This window comes from Lathyrus oleraceus, chromosome 2 (assembly GCF_024323335.1).
Source record: "Lathyrus oleraceus cultivar Zhongwan6 chromosome 2, CAAS_Psat_ZW6_1.0, whole genome shotgun sequence".
NCBI classification, from domain to species: domain Eukaryota; kingdom Viridiplantae; phylum Streptophyta; class Magnoliopsida; order Fabales; family Fabaceae; genus Lathyrus; species Lathyrus oleraceus.
This window is the reverse complement of record NC_066580.1, coordinates 55,403,524-55,420,374: the sequence shown is the minus strand read 5'-3', so window position 1 is coordinate 55,420,374 and position 16,851 is coordinate 55,403,524.

Genomic DNA, 16,851 nt, shown 5'->3' with positions numbered 1-16,851 from the left:
AAAGAACACACCTTCTAACAGAATGTTATGGGGTTTATCCTTTAGGGGGAACCCAAGCTGACGACGTGCAAGCGTAGGGTTGTAGCTGATCCCACCACATGTACCAAGAAGAGGCACATTGGGGAATTCACCACAAGAATCGATGATCTGAACGGTATCATACACGCGATCATACCAGGTGATATCATCATTGGTGAGAGACATGAGTCTCTGAGACCACCGTAGACATCCCTTGTTCTCCTTGAAAGCAACTGTCTGCGGCAAGTGCGAAATAAACCACTTGTACAGCAGGGGTAAACAGCAGACGATGACTCCTCCATTCTTCATATTCCTCAGATGCATGGAGACATACGCATCACCCAACAAGGTCGGAACGGGGTTAAGGACTGCAAAGATCCTAATGGCGTTCATATCGACGAACTTGTCGAAGTTGGGAAACAACACCAATCCATAGATAAGCAATACGAATAGAGCCTCAAAGGCATCCTCACTCATGGCCTTCCCATAAAAGGTAGCTTGGGCAATGAGGAACTCGGAAGGAAAACCCTGAATTCCGCCTTTGGTAGTCAGATTAGCTCTAATCAGATCTTCATCTATATGCAACAAACTGGAGATCTCTCGAGCAGATGGAATACTCTCTAGGCCACTGAACGGCACTTGATCCAGAATAGGAATCCCAATAAGGTGAGAGTATTCTTCCAAAGTTGGCAGCAACTGGAAGTCCGGAAATAAGAAGCAATGATAGAGCGGATCATAGAACTGAGCAAGAGTGCTCATCAATCCCTCATCCACTTGAGTAGTCAGCAGCGGCAGAAGCTTCCCATATCGAGCTTTGAAACCCAAGGGATCTAATACATATGATGTCAGATTCCTTAACTCTTTGACATCAGGCTGCTTGAAGCTGTATTTCTTTGTATGCCTCTTCGGTCTTTCCATGTCTGAAAATTTTGCAAATAACCCTTTAAGTTCCTTGAAAATTTTCTTTTTTGATGACATGAATGCGGATGAATGCGTGAATGTATGAATGCAACAAACACACTCAAGGATCAAGCAAAGCACACCAAACAAAGGTCGTGGGAAAGCTCTATGTATCCCTAATATCAATCATCCATTTTGGTGGATTTAGGTTTTCACCTTATCGACACCCAAGTTCCATTGATATTAACGGTACATGAACCGGTTCAAACATTCTTAATATCAACCAGCCGCTTTGATGGATTTTAGGTTTTACACCTGATCCGGGATCCATTGATATTAACAATGCTTGAACGACTCAACCACGAATCACGGGTTTGTTGAGAGTCACGAGCATGGAGTCTCGGTTAAGGACCACCCAAAGGGAGTGTACTAGGGTTTAAACCTGCCAGACATGTTCTATCAGAGGTTCCCATAATCATCGTTCCATCTTTCGAATATTATCGGAGGAACGAATACTCGTATTCCAAGAATATTCTCAAGAGAAACTCTTATGAGTGTAGTATCGCGTAACAATCGTATCAGAACTGACATCTGAACGACCTCCGCACTACGGTCCTAAAAATAGGCCAAGATGGGTTTGGTAAACTAAGGTCCTTGGCTTCTGCGGAACATGATTGAAAGAATAATGCCTAACCACAAATAACTTGTGTGACATTATTAGTTCAACATGACCTCCACCAAGTGAATGGGCTCGCAAGTCAACTGGCTAAGGAATACTCCACACCAGTCAACAAGACTATGCCATTCTCCTATCCTAGAGTGCACTCGAGTTCGGGTATAGAACTCATCTCACAGATCACCAAAGCAAACAGCAAATGTATATCAAGCAATTCACACATTACAATCAATACAATGATCCCAAATCGTACAAAAATATGTCAAATAACAAACAATAATATAGCACAACAAGGGTGAAAAGTAGGCAATACAACCAAGGATTCTGGTGAGAGTATCCCCAGCAGAGTCGCCACTTTTCTGTGACATCTCCCCAGCAGAGTCGCCACTTTTCTGTGACGGTGTATTCGTCGCTATATGATCTATCAATTAAATCATAAGCTAAGAGATACATTGAAATTTCGAGTCGCCACCGCACTTTTATTTATCCAAAGGACTGGCTAAAAAGCGAACAAAAGCCTAAGAAGTTTTACACGTAGAAAACTAATAAAAAGATCAGAGAGTCTGGGTAAGGGGTAAATTACGCAATGGGAAGGTGTTAGGCACCCATCACGTCCTAGGTACTCCTAGGGAGCCCTTTTCACACTTGTTGTATTAAATTGTTATTTGTTATGACATAAGTATTGTGCAAACATGATTGGGATGATGAGAAAAGAATGTACAAGTTAGTTATTTTTGTATTATTGGGTTTGAACGGATGAACCCGCTGCCTACGTACCTTCCATCAAAGGTAAGGATCAAAACGCTGTAGTTCGGCTAAAAGATTTCCAAAAGTGGGTGGATTCAGTTTTAAACACAAGCACTGAGGCTTTTCATTATCAACGGGAGAACACTCGACCAAAAAAAACAACATCCACCATGTGAGGATAGCTTCGACGCACTAGAGGGGTTAACCCTGTTTTCAGTACGGAAGACTTATAGTCGACTCACTAAGGATAGGCAAGTTTTACATCAACCACAATGATAATTGAAGCCTATGGCTAATGCGTGAAAAGATTAATGGACAAAGCCAAAACAAGTGAGTGAGTGAAGTTAATTGATTGTGATTATGAAAAGTGAAGTCAAAGTATGATTAGGATTGATTCAAAGAAGTATTATGAAATGAGTTTGAAAAAAGTCAAGGACTTGGGGTCCAGGTTTTTAATTAGAAAACATGAAGATGTTTGCACAACACTTATGTCAAATTTGAAAGATAAAGTGTGAAAAAGTCTAGGACATAATGAATGATGAATGGATGAAGATGGAAAGTAAAACTTCTTAGAAGGTTCACTTCTTGAAATCATATAGCAGATGATTCAAGTGTGTCCTTTGGAATAGCAATGGATAATAACAAACAAACAAGAAAGAAAGCGGATATCAGATGCCAATCACTGGGCTTATACCAATCTCCTAAAATAAAACTGGATATCAAATGCCACTCAATGGTCTTACACTAATCTCCTCAAACAAAGAAATAAAAGGCGGATACCGGATACCAATAGATGGATTTACACCAGTCTCCTAAAACAGAAATGGATATCAGATGCCACTCAATGGACTTACACTAATCTCCTCAAAAGAAAAACAAAGGATGAAATATGGAAGTCAACTGCCAATCTGTCTGGACTTAGGTTAACTCCACAGTATGGTCCTAGGAAATCCAAAGCCACGTTACAGGGACTTACAATGGATCCTCACATACAAGAACAAAAGCAACAATAGGATCACAGGAATGCAAATGCCAACTTGCTGGGACTTATAATTGCAACCTCACATAAACAAAACAGGAGCAAAACATGGATGTCAGATGCCAATCTGTCTGGGCTTACTCCAACATACACAGTATGATCCTAGGAATACAAATGCCAACTTGCAGGGACTTACAGTTGTATCTTCACATACAAAGCAAACAGATCAAATTATGATCACAGGACAACAGACGCCAGCTTACAGGGACTTATAACTGTATCCTCACATACAAACAGATAAAACAGAAGATATGAGTGACCAAGGTGATGGTCTTACACTCTATCCTTCCATATCATAGGAACAAATGCCAAAGCAATGGACTTACAATTGTCCTCAATGGGTAAGCAACGATGATAACAGTCACACAGACAAATGATATGATCATGCACTAATGGCAATTGATGATGATGAATGCATAACATACAAGCAAACAAATGCATATGAAGCGATCAATCAATTAATGAATATCAAACAGCACACTCTATAGCCAAACAATGGGGGGCTCACACAAGAGGGTTTGACTTTGAAAGTCCACTGTAATGGGTAAAGGTCGCTCTTAACCTTGCCATTGAGAGGCTAAGGTGAAGCAGATGAATAGGAGATGAGGGGTGTGCCTCGTTGCTTCTATCTCAGATCAGAGAGAGCATCAAATAATAGAAAGTGGGGGAGTTCAGAAAGATGGAACTCTTTCCCCATTATTGACTCGATTAGATCTTGGGTTTTTGTCTCGATGCTTCAACCATGTAATGGGAGCAAGGAGAGGACACACTGAATAGTGGGGGATAGATTGCTTATCCCTACCTTCCACCAATTGCCTTACTTGAAGGACTTTTCCTGCTTGGGACAATTTTAAACAAACACAGGCATTGCCTCTTAAGGAGGACTTCAGACAGTTTGCCCGGTCAAATAACAGACCGGGTCTCCAGACTACATGAAGAAGAAGTATTTATACCTCAAAGCAAATGCTAAAAAGCAAAGCAAGCAAGTTCAGAGAACTTAAGCAACTAAAGTACCTGCAAAAGTCAGACCAATTAGTAAACAGCTCAACAGTCAAAATCAAAAGGAAATAACCCAATAGTCAACCACAGAGGGACCAATTGTGCAAGGCACAAAGACTCAAGTTACATGAGTCAACCTACAAAACAAGTATTAGCACATGATAAACAATCCAACTCAACCAAAATTGAAAGGTCTTTGGGGCATTGGTGCTCAACCTGAAACAATAGCTCAAAGGTAAGCTCAAAAGACCACTAGGGCTAGCCTAGGGTTAAAGGTGAAAGAAAAAAGTCAAACAGCAAAGGAAGGTCAACCCAATTCATGTTCAAACATTTAAGAAGTAATCTCAATTGGATTCACAATCAAATCATGCATCAATGTCATTTCATACACAAGTGAATGCAAAGCATGGCAAGAGAAGCACACAAAAGGTCAACAGCAAGACCTTATTCAAAAGTCAACTCAAACATTTTCAAAAATCATGAAATAAATCACATTCAATCCTAACACCTAGCATGGCAAGCATGTCAAATTTCATGGCATTTGGATGAGAGGAAGGCAGTCAAGTAAAATCATGAAGTCAAACCAAATTCAAGTAAGCATGATGAAAGTCAACAAGCATGGGTCAACTTCAAAAAATCATATCAATTTGAAAACAGAAGAGAAATGAATGAGATTAACACCAATGCAAAGCTCAAGATGTCTAGTTATCACATATGAAATTTGATGGACATACAATATGATATGAGGATTTCACAAAAGTTTTGGCAATGTGTAGCACAAAAAGTCAACAAATGACTAAGCATGGAAGAAAATTCACAATCAAATGGAAAACAGCAAGATTAATTCCAAGAAAATTCATACACAAACTAGACATGTGATAGATGATTCATGCAAAATTTGGGGTCATTTGGATGTAGGGAAGCATGTGAACAAAAATTGGGAAAATGCATATCATTCATGTAGCACCAAATGTAACACACAACTTCAGAAAATCATAACTCTCAATCCACAAATGATAAATGCACAAACTTTACATGGAAACAAAGGTCAATGTGTCTAGTTTCATCACAAAAAGTTTCAAGGGCATTGGATGCAACATGAGTATTTCACAATTGAAATGGCAAGAGATATCATTTGAGCATGCATGTTGGAAAACCAATTATCAATAAAAATCCAACCAATGAAAAATTTATTAAAATTCATAATCAAATACTAGACTCAATCATGAACATGATGGGAAAAATTTCAGGATTTTTGGATGAAAATTGAGAAAGAAATTAATTGTGGAAGTTGGATGAATAATTGAACAAAGTATGAAACACATAGCATGGGATGGAGTCAAACATGGTCAACGGAATGGCATAATTGTAATTCCCGCGGTCACTTATTGAAGTGCTGCGTTTTGGGTGGGTGTAAGGAAATGTTCTCATTGGCTCTCAGCCAATGGAACAGTGCACGGGCCAAACAACTCAAATTCTGGGTTTAACAAAACCCTAGGGTTTTAGCAGCCATGGCATTCAGCATTTTCAACATCAACACAACATTCGACCAGCATACAAGCCACATGGTATTGGTACAGGCAACATCATCCAGCAACAAACAAACATGAGCATGAAAAATTCTGGACAGGATAGGTTTAAACAACAGCAACATTCATCATCATCATGCAAAATCAACATGAACAAATGTGCTCAGAAATCAACAACATGTATACCAATAGCTTCAGCAAACTAAATACAAGCATTATATAGCAGTGGTCTTCACTGAATCAACAAAGAATAAGCAACTTGATGGAAAATAGGTTTGAGCATGCAGAATAAAATCCAGATTTCTCCCTCACGTCACAACCATTTTAAGCATGCTTTAGTTCATTAGAATCAGCTCAAGAAGACCTTTCATAAACATATCATGGCATGGCAAATAATGGAGATCGATTACTTACTTGGTTTTGCAGAAAATCGAGCTGCAGTGGTACTTTGATGGATATGGGTGTAAACAGATGGCCCTTGTGCTTTATGTTGATGGATGATAAGAATCTTTCAGCTCAAGAGTGCTTGGAAGTGAACAAATCGAGTTTTACCATTGTTGTGTCCACGAAGAAAACAGTTGATATGCTGCAATACAGTTGGGTTTTGGTACTCAAAAACACTCCCAAATGGTATCCAAGTGAAGGAACAATGGATGTTGTTCAAAGGTTTTTGGTGATTTGAGCAGAAAATGCAAATATCCAAAATGGAGAATGAGAGAGTATGAAGGTTTTTCTGTCGTGGCTGCAGTCTCTCTTAGGGTTGGAAATGTCAGAAAAGTTGCTTTATGTAGTTTGTTTAGAGTTGGTTTAACAAGTGCTAAACTGGTTTTGTTAAAATGAAGCATTTTGCATTTTGCTAATTTGGAAAGTGTGGAAGTGGAGGTGTGAATTTGGCACGATTTTGGGCCTACAAACAGGCTGCAGACAGACCAATGCTCTGCTGTTTTTTACTTGTTCATGAATTGCCAAGTTTGTTTTGCTTATGTGAAGCTATTTGCCAAAGTTTTGCTAATTACACATATGGAAATGGAGGGCGCATGGCTGCAGGAACTGGGCCCTAAACAGGCTGTAAACAGACCTATACAAATGCTATTTGTGGTCTGCTCTTGAAGTGCTGTCCTTGTTTTGCTTAAAGTGAAGTTATTTGCAAAAATGCCAACTATGCACCTTGGTCCAAAATGATGGTATGGCAATGGTATGGACATGAATTTAGACTTGGAGCAAGTTTCAAATACCATATGAAACATTTCCCAATTGGCCAAAGTGAGAAAAAGTCCATAAATCAAAAAGTCAAAGTTTGGTCAAACTTGTCTTTTTAATGAAATAGGTCCAAAAATGCCATTTTGAATGGCAAGGTTTTGATGAATGAAGTTTATATTTTTGGAAAGAGGATGAAAAATGTGGTTTGTAGGAAAAAACCCCACCAAATTTGGCCTTATGGTTTGAGAGATATGCCTCTTTGAAGTTCACAAATTGATGAAAATGAATTGATCATATCTTGACAACCACACATGGGATTTGAGAGTTCTTGGACTTTTTGAAAATGGGAAGACAAGATCTTCAACTTTCATGTTGGGCAAAAATTCATTTGAAGCTTGTATCATGATGTAAGTTTAAGATCAAGAAGTTTCCATTTTTGGCAATTGAAATTACAGGTCCACTTTCTATTTCTGGAAATTTTCTGTTTCTACTTCAAATTCTTCCATGATGAGGTTTGACATGATAGATGAGGCTTATATGAGCATGAATGAACTCCTTCAGATCAATTCTAACCATCAAATCATTGATTAAATCCACAGTTGACCAAGTTTGACTTTTCTAGGGTTTTGGATGGCTGAAGCATTTCTGATGAATTCCAAACCCTAATTCCTTGAGACCTTGACTTCAAATGATGTCCCAAGATGTATGAACTCTTGATCATTGATCATGGTGCCCAAATTCTGCAAGAATGGCCACCATCCATTGTTTTGACTGACTGTTGACTGTCTTTGACCTAATTGCTGATGATTGCTTCAACTGCAAGCAACAAGGTTAGACTGACAATATTTTTGTACTTTTTGGTTAATAAACACATGAAAAGCAAAGATATACAAATGCAAAGTATGCTTGGTGATCAAGAAACCAACCCACAAGGCAACCACCCACTAGGAGGGGAACTAGGGCATGCAATGATCCTTGAGGCCATGATATGATATGATATGGGCCATGAGGGATCTTAGGGCCAAAATTGGGGTCTTACAGTGAGGACGCCTTTGAGGCCATATTTGTACTTCTCATCTATGGGCTAGTGTTATTCCCCAACATCGACAAGTTTGTGGATGTGAACGCTATTAGGATTTTCTCTACTCTTAATCCCGTTCCGACTCTGTTGGGTGACACTTACTTCTCTTTGCATATGAGGAATGCAAAGGGTGGTGGTACCATTGTGTGTTGTTTGCCTCTGTTGTACAAGTGGTTTATTTTCCACTTGCCGCAGACAGTTGCCTTCAAGGAGAACAAAGGATGTCTACGGTGGTCCACGAGACTTATGTCTCTCACAAATTATGATATCTTTTGGTACAACCGTGTATATGATGGTGTGCAGATTATCGACTCTTGTGGTGAATTCTCCAATATGCCTCTTCTTGGTACATGTGGTGGGATTAACTACAACCCTATTTTGGCACGTCGTCATCTTGGATTCCCCCTAAAGGATAAACCTAATAACCTTTTGCTAGAGGGTGTGTTCTTTCATAAGGGTAAAGATCCCCAAGGCTTGAAGGGCAGGATGGTCCGCGCTTGGCGCAAGATCCATAGAAAGGGAAGGAAAGAGCTCAGTCTGAAGAACTGTATCGCTTTAGAACCTTATACCTCTTGGGTTAGGAGGAGAGCTTCCGAGTACCTCATGCCTTATGAGTATCCAAGACCTACACCATTGGTTGTGGTTGGGCCTTCAACCCTCCCTAACTAAGGAGTAGAGGAGTTGAGAGACGAAGACCGTTCGCGTGCCTGGATCCGTGAACGAGAAGAGTTGCTTCAGCAGATTAGGTAGAAGGATGCTTTAATAGAGTTCCTTTAGCACCAGGTTATTGATGAGCTTGATGATGCATTGAAATCTCTACTTCCTCAGTCTTTCAAGTTTTGGAAAAGGAAGTATGATCGACTCGCCAAAGAGAAGGCGGATATGGAGGCAGCCTACGAGAGGGAGGTGAAAAGGCTTTATGCAGCTTATCTTACGGTCTCCAAAGCTTTAGATGATTGTTTCTAGGGTTCCATAGGATGATCATTTTCCTTCTCTCTTGTATTGTATTTGGTTACCAAGACTGTACTTCTTTGGTGTAAAAATATTTCCAAATATTATTGATGTGATATTTCCATATGTGATAAATGATTAATATTTCCAGTGTTTGAAAATAGGACTCTAAAGTTCCTCTGATATAAAAAAAATTAAATCATATGCATTGCATGCATGATGTGAATAAGCAGGTTTTGCTCCAGGCTTCTTGTTCTATGGTCTAACTCTGTGTTCTTCATTTATTTTGAAGACAAGCTGACTCACCAGTACTACACCCGAGCCAACACATCAAGACTAATGGATCATTTGGAGCAACTGAGCCGTGAACTTAAGGAGGAAGTAGCCAGATTGATTGCCCTGATGGAGTCATTCGCGGCTGCCCAGAGCCAGTCGTCTCCGACACCTTCAACTCCTCCCCATAGGACAGTCATATCCAAGATTATCTATTCAACCGTGCCTGCGGCCAACACCCACTTCGCACCAACAGCTATGCCAGTCGGGTTTCCTTGGGGGATGCCTCCCAACTTCATGCCTGAGGGTCCTGCACCCACCTTTGCTTCTCTGCCGGCATCTAGCCCGGTCCTAGCCGTTCCTCCTCCTGTCGTGCATACTATGCCCAGGGTAGACGACACCATCTATCATTCTGAGCCGTCTGAGGGCCCAGATGTCTATGAAAAGATGGATGCTATGAATGATCAGTTTCTTGAGCTCCGCAAGGAATTGAAAACTCTCCGAGGAAAAGACCTTTTCGGCAAGTCTGCTCCTGAACTCTGCTTGGTCCCAAACGTCAAAATCCCTGTAAAGTTCAAGGTACCTGACTTTGAAAAGTACAAGAGAAATACTTGCCCTCTCATCCACCTAGTCATGTATGCAAGGAAGATGTCGACTCATACCGACAACGATCAACTTCTCATTCACTACTTCCAGGAAAGTTTGTCCGGTGCTGCCCTAAGATGGTATATGGGCTTGGACAGCGCGAACATCCGATCCTTCAACGACCTTGGTGAGGCCTTCGTCAAGCAATACAAATATAACGTGGATATGGCTCCTGATAGGGATCAGTTGAGAGTCATGTCCCAGAAGGACAAGCAACCTTTTAAAGAGTATGCCCAGAGGTGGCGAGAGTTAGCAGCACATATTGTGCCCCCGCTAGAGGAGAAGGAAATGACCAAGATCTTTCTGAAGACCTTGAGTTCTTTTTACTATGAGCGAATGATTGCCAGCGCTCCTTCTGACTTCACCGAGATGGTGAATATGGGGATGCGTTTGGAAAAGGGAGTCAGGGAAGGGAACCTGACCAGAGAAGAAGGCTCTTCTGCCAAACGGTATGGGGCGTTTGGAAAGAAGAAAGATGGCGAGGCACGTGCTGTGACCTCTTATGCTAAGTTTAGAAGACCCTCAGTGAGGAGGAAGACCGTGCGTCCTGCCGGTAACCAGCATCAGGTGGCTCACATAGCACCTATTTTCAGAGATAATCAGCAATATCAGGATCACAATAATAATCAGTAACAGCAACATCCGCAATATCAACAATAACAGCACCGTCCTCAACAACAGGCCTACCAACCTCGAAAAAATAATCAAGCCAGTACAAGCTATAAGAGGAAGAGGGTCACCTTCGATCCTATTCCCATGAACTATGCCGAATTGTATCCCTCTTTGATAGAGAGGAAATTGATTACTCCATGAGACCCACCGGCTATACCTACCAACCCTCAGTGGTGGTATATGCCCGAGTTACACTGTGTATATCATTTCGGTGCTCCCGGAGATAACGTGGAAAACTGCTCCCCACTAAAGACCAAGGTTCAAGACCTTGTGAGATGTGGTATTTTATGTTTCGAGGACGTGGGTCCTAATGTGAAGAAGAACCCATTACCCGAGCATGGGAAATCCTCAGTCAACATGGTCCAGGGCTGCCCTGGTAAATACAAAGTCAAATATGTCAGCCATATTCGACAATCTCTGGTCGAGATGCACAGATTGTTGTGTGAGTACACTCATTACGAGCACGACCACGAAAGATGCCGACTTTGCACGATCAATCAAAGAGGATGTCGTCAAGTCCGTAAAGACATTCAAGAAATGTTGGATGAAGGAGTCATTGAGATACTTCAGAATCAAAATGTTGATGAGGATGCTGACGATGTCAATGTAATATCTCTGGTATTTCGGATCCCTGAGCCTGTTGTCATTAATTATGATGGTAGCAAGCAAAAGGCTTCTCCTTCGTTGATCATTAAACCACCTGGCCCTGTGCCATACTCTTCTAAAAAGGCGGTCCCCTATCGCTACAACGCTGTGGCATTAGAGGATGGGAAGGAAGTGCCCCTGCCCTCTACCTCTATTGTTAATATTGCCGACGTCAGCGGCCTGACCCGTAGCGGTCGTGTTTTCTCGGCTCCGCCGAAATCCCAAGCTGATGTTCGAAGGGCTGATGTTGCTAATTATGCTGAACGCCCGGTTGGGACTGCTGTGAATGCTCTGAATCCGGAACTAACTGTCGTTAAACCTGCCTCCATTGAAAAACTCCTGTCTCTATTGGCCAGAATGGAAATGCGAAGGAAGACTGTGATGAGATGCTGAGGCTCATCAAAAGAAGTGAGTACAACGTTGTAGATCAGCTTCTACAGACGCCATCAAAGATCTCTGTATTATCCTTGTTGATGAATTCAGAACCACACCGAGAAGCTCTTCAGAAGGTGTTGGATGTGGCGTATGTAGATCATGACGTCACAATAGAACAATTTGACAGTATTGTTGCAAACATCACCGCTTGTAATAATTTGAGTTTTTGTGATGCTGATCTCCCCGAGGATGGAAGAGACCACAATTTGGCACTACACATCTCCATGAGCTGTAAAGACGATGTCATGTCCAATGTGCTGGTGGACACTGGATCATCGTTGAATGTGTTGCCAAAGTCCACTCTTGCTAAATTGTCATATCAGGGGCCTCCCATGAGGCAGAGTGGAGTAGTGGTTAAAGCTTTCGATGGGTCCCGTAAAATTGTGATTGGAGAGGTTGAGCTCCCAGTCAAGATTGGACCAAATGATTTCCAGAGCACCTTCCAGGTCATGGATATTCACCTATCGTATAGCTGTCTGTTGGGCAGACCATGGATTCATGAGACAGTCGCCGTGACATCCACCCTACACCAGAAATTGAAGTTTGTCAAAAACAATAAGCTGGTGGTGGTAGGGGGAGAAAAGGATCTCCTAGTTAGCCATTTGTCTTCCTTTTCTTACATAGATGTTGAGGATGAAGTTGGAACGCCGTTCCAAGCTTTATTTATTGTTGAGCCTACTAAGAAAGGAACTTCTTCATTTGCGTCCTATAAAGATGCTAAGTTGGCCATTGAGCATGGTACAACTATTGGATTGGGGTAAATGATCAAGCTAGAAGACAACAAATCTCGGGCTAGCATAGGGTATTCTTCTGACATTTTCAACAAGCATGGGATGTTCAAAAGTGGTGGATTCATCCACACTGGTCAAGATGGGGAAGCTGCTGCTATTGTGGAAGAGGATGCATAGGAAGATTCTGGAAACTTTGTCATCCCTGGAGGGGTCTGCAATAATTCGGTCGTTGTTGATGTTCCAACAGTTATTCATAAGTCAAAGTAATGTTCATTGTTTTTAAAAATGCTCCTCCCATGCCAAAAGGAGGAGTGATGACATTGTTGGCTCATAAATACAATGATATTTTCATTCAATAAATTCATGTTAAAAGTTTGTTTTTCCAATTAATTTCCCTTTTCGCTTTTGCATGAAATTGGTGATCACATAAAACCCTAAAAAATAAGAATAAAATTAATGTTTTCATCTGCATAATGATTTGCCTTGTTTGAATTCTAAAATCTCTTTATATCCAAAATCATTACGCAGGTTGATCAAACCCATTGAACATAATGATCCAACACCATCTCCCAACTTTGAGTTCCCTGTATTTGAGGCGGAAGAAGATGATGTTGAAGAGATTCCTGACGAGATTACCCGTCTACTTGAGCATGAAGAGAAGATCATTCAGCCGCATCTTGAGAATCTGGAAACAGTTAACTTGGGGTCTGAAGATTGTGTGCGAGAAGTGAAGATTGGGGCACTCCTGGAAGAATCTGTTAAGAAGGGGTTGATTGAGTTGCTATGAGAATATGCCGACGTCTTTGCCTGGTCATATGAAGACATGCCTGGTCTGGATACTGATATCGTGCAACATTTCCTACCTTTGAAGCCCGAGTGCATGCCTGTGAAGCAGAAGCTCAGAAGAACTCATCCTGATATGGCAGTGAAGATTAAAGAGGAAGTTCAGAAGCAAATTGATGCGGGATTTCTGATGACTTCTACATATCCTCAATGGGTGGCCAATATTGTGCCCGTGCCTAAGAAAGATGGAAAAGTCCTAATGTGTGTGGACTATAGAGACTTGAATAAATCTAGTCCTAAAGATGATTTCCCTTTACCACATATTGATATGTTGGTAGATAGTACAGCTAAATTCAACGTCTTCTCGTTTATGGACGGATTTTACGGATATAATCAGATCAAGATGGCACCCGAGGATATGGAGAAGACAACATTCATCACACCTTGGGGAGCATTCTGTTATCGAGAGATGCCATTCGGTTTGAAGAACGTCGGAGCCACGTATCAACGAGCTATGACTACCTTGTTTCATGATATAATGCACAAGGAGATCGAGGTATATGTTGATGATATGATTGCGAAGTCAAGAACGGAAGTTGAGCATGTAGAGCACTTGTTGAAACTTTTTCAGTGTTTGAGGAAGTATAAACTTTGTTTGAATCCCAACAAGTGTACATTTGGAGTCCGTTCCGGTAAGTTATTGGGCTTTATTGTCAGTGAGAGAGGTATTGAGGTTGATCCCGCCAAGGTCAAAGCAATACAAGAGATGCCTGCGCCCAAAACTGAGAAGCAAGTCCGAGGTTTTCTTGGCCTCTTGAATTATATTTCCAGATTCATATCCCACATGACTGCCACATGTGCGCCAATATTCAAGCTCCTTCGGAAAGATCAGTCTCATGATTGGACCGAGGATTGCCAAAAAGCCTTTGACAGTATCAAAGAGTATTTGTCTGAGCCCCCGATTCTGTCTCCACCTGTGGAAGGGAGACCCTTGATTATGTATCTGACGGTTCTTGAAGACTCAATGGGTTGTGTTCTTGGTCAGCAAGATGAATCGGGAAAGAAATAATATGTTATATACTACCTGAGTAAGAAGTTCACCGAGTGTGAGTCTCGATACTTGATGCTTGAGAAAACATGTTGTGCTTTGGCTTGGGCTGCTAAGCGCTACGCCAGTATATGTTAAATCATACGAATTGGTTAATATCCAAAATGGATCCAATCAAGTATATTTTTGAGAAGCCTGCTCTAACCGGGAGGATTGCCCGTTTGCAGATGTTGTTATCTGAGTATGATATTGAGTATCGAGCTCAGAAGGCTATAAAAGGTAGTATCTTGGCTGACCACTTGGCACATCAACCAATTGAGGATTATCAGTCAGTTCAGTATGATTTCCCAGATGAGGAGATTCTATATTTGAAAATGAAAGATTGCGATAAGCCTACGCTCGATGAAGGACCAGAGCCCGGTTCCCGTTGGAGCATGGTGTTTGATGGCGCTGTAAATCAATATGGAAATGGTATTGGGATAGTGATTATTACTCATCAGGGCACACATTTTCCTTACAGCAAGGCTAACTTTCAAATGCACGAAAAATATGGCTGAATATGAGGCCTGTATTATGGGATTGGAAGAGTGTATTGATCTTAGGATCAAGCATCTTGATTTTTATGGTGATTCGGCCCTCGTTGTTAATCAGATTAAGGGTGAATGGGAGACGAATCAGCCTGGCCTCATCCCCTATAGAGATTATGCGAGGAGGATTTCAACATTCTTCACTGAGGTTAACTTTCATCATATTCCTCGAGATGAGAATCAGATGGAAGATGCTCTTGCTACGTTGGCTTCAATGGTTGTGGTTAGACTCTGGAATGAAGTTCCCAATATCACTGTTATGCGCTTGGACATACCAGCTCATGTGTTTGCAGTAGAAGAGGTGCCAGACGATAAGCCATGGTATTATGATATCAAGTGCTTTCTTCAAAGCCATATTTACCCGCCTGGGGCACTGTTAAAGAAAGAAAGACTTTGAGGAGATTATCAGGTAGTTTCTACCTCAATGGCGATGTGCTTTACAAGAGGAATTTTGACATGGTTTTGCTCAGATGCGTGGATAGACACGAAGCAGACCTGTTAATGACCGAGGTCCATGAGGGTTCCTTTGGTACTCATTCCAATGGACATGCCATGGCTAGAAAGATGTTGAGAGCAGGCTACTATTGGCTGACAATGGAGTCTGACTGCTGCAAATATGTGAAGAAATACCATAAGTGTCAGATTTATACGGATAAGATTCATATTCCCCCGACACTTCTAAATGTGATTTCATCATCATGGCCTTTCTCCATGTGGGGAATTGACATGATTGGCATGATAGAGCCGAAAGCGTCCAACGGTCACAGGTTCATTCTCGTAGCAATTGATTACTTCACCAAGTGGGTTGAAGCGGCGTCATATGCAAACGTGACCAGGCAGGTGGTTGTGAATTTTATCAAGAATCAAGTCATATGCCGTTATGGTGTGCCAGATAAGATCATTACTGACAATGGATCTAACTTGAACAACAAGATGATGAAAGAGATGTGTAGCGAGTTCAAGATTGCACATCATAATTCTTCTCCTTATAGACCAAAGATGAATGGGGCTGTTGAAGCTGCTAATAAGAATATCAAGAATATTATCCAGAAGATGGTTGTTACGTACAAAGATTGGCATGAGATGTTGCCATTTTCTTTGCATGGATATCGTACATCTGTTTGCACTTCAACAAGGGAAACCCATTTCTCTCTTGTTTACGGCATGGAGGTTCTGCTCCCAGTAGAGGTGGAGATCCCACATCAATGAGAGTCCTAATGGAAGCCAAGTTGACTGATGCTGAATGGGTTCAGAGTCGTTATGACCAACTGAATTTGATAGAAGAAAAGAGATTGACCGCCATGTGCCATGACCAGTTATATCAGTAAAGGATGAAGAAAGCCTTTGATAAGAAGGTCAAGCCTCGTGTGCTCCAGGGGCAAGTGGACTCCAAAATATGAAGTTCCATATGTTTTTAAGAGAGCCTTTTCAGGCGGTGCTTTGATACTTACAACTATGGATGGGGAGGATTTAACTCGTCCTGTGAATTCAGATGCAGTCAAGAAATACTTCGCCTAAAATAAAAATAGAATAGCTCGCTAAGTAGAAAACCCGAAAGGGCGGCTTAGGCAAAAATGAGCGTCTCGGTGGATTGAAAACCCGAAAGGGCGATCCAGGAAAAAGTTAGAGACATAAAAAATGAATATGTATCCCGCTAGTAACTGCATCCTAGCAAGACTTTGTTCTACAACTGTTATCTATCTAAGATTCTCGCTCAGTCATCGTCAATCGAAGCTTTGAATACATCGGATTCAGAGTTGGTGGAGAAATGGTCATTATGTTCAATGTAGCCATTTTCCAATATATATCACCAATTTCAAATTTGTAAAGATCTATGGAGTCTTGCCATTTGCGGGCTACCATTCCATCAAATAAATTTGAGCCTTTATCCA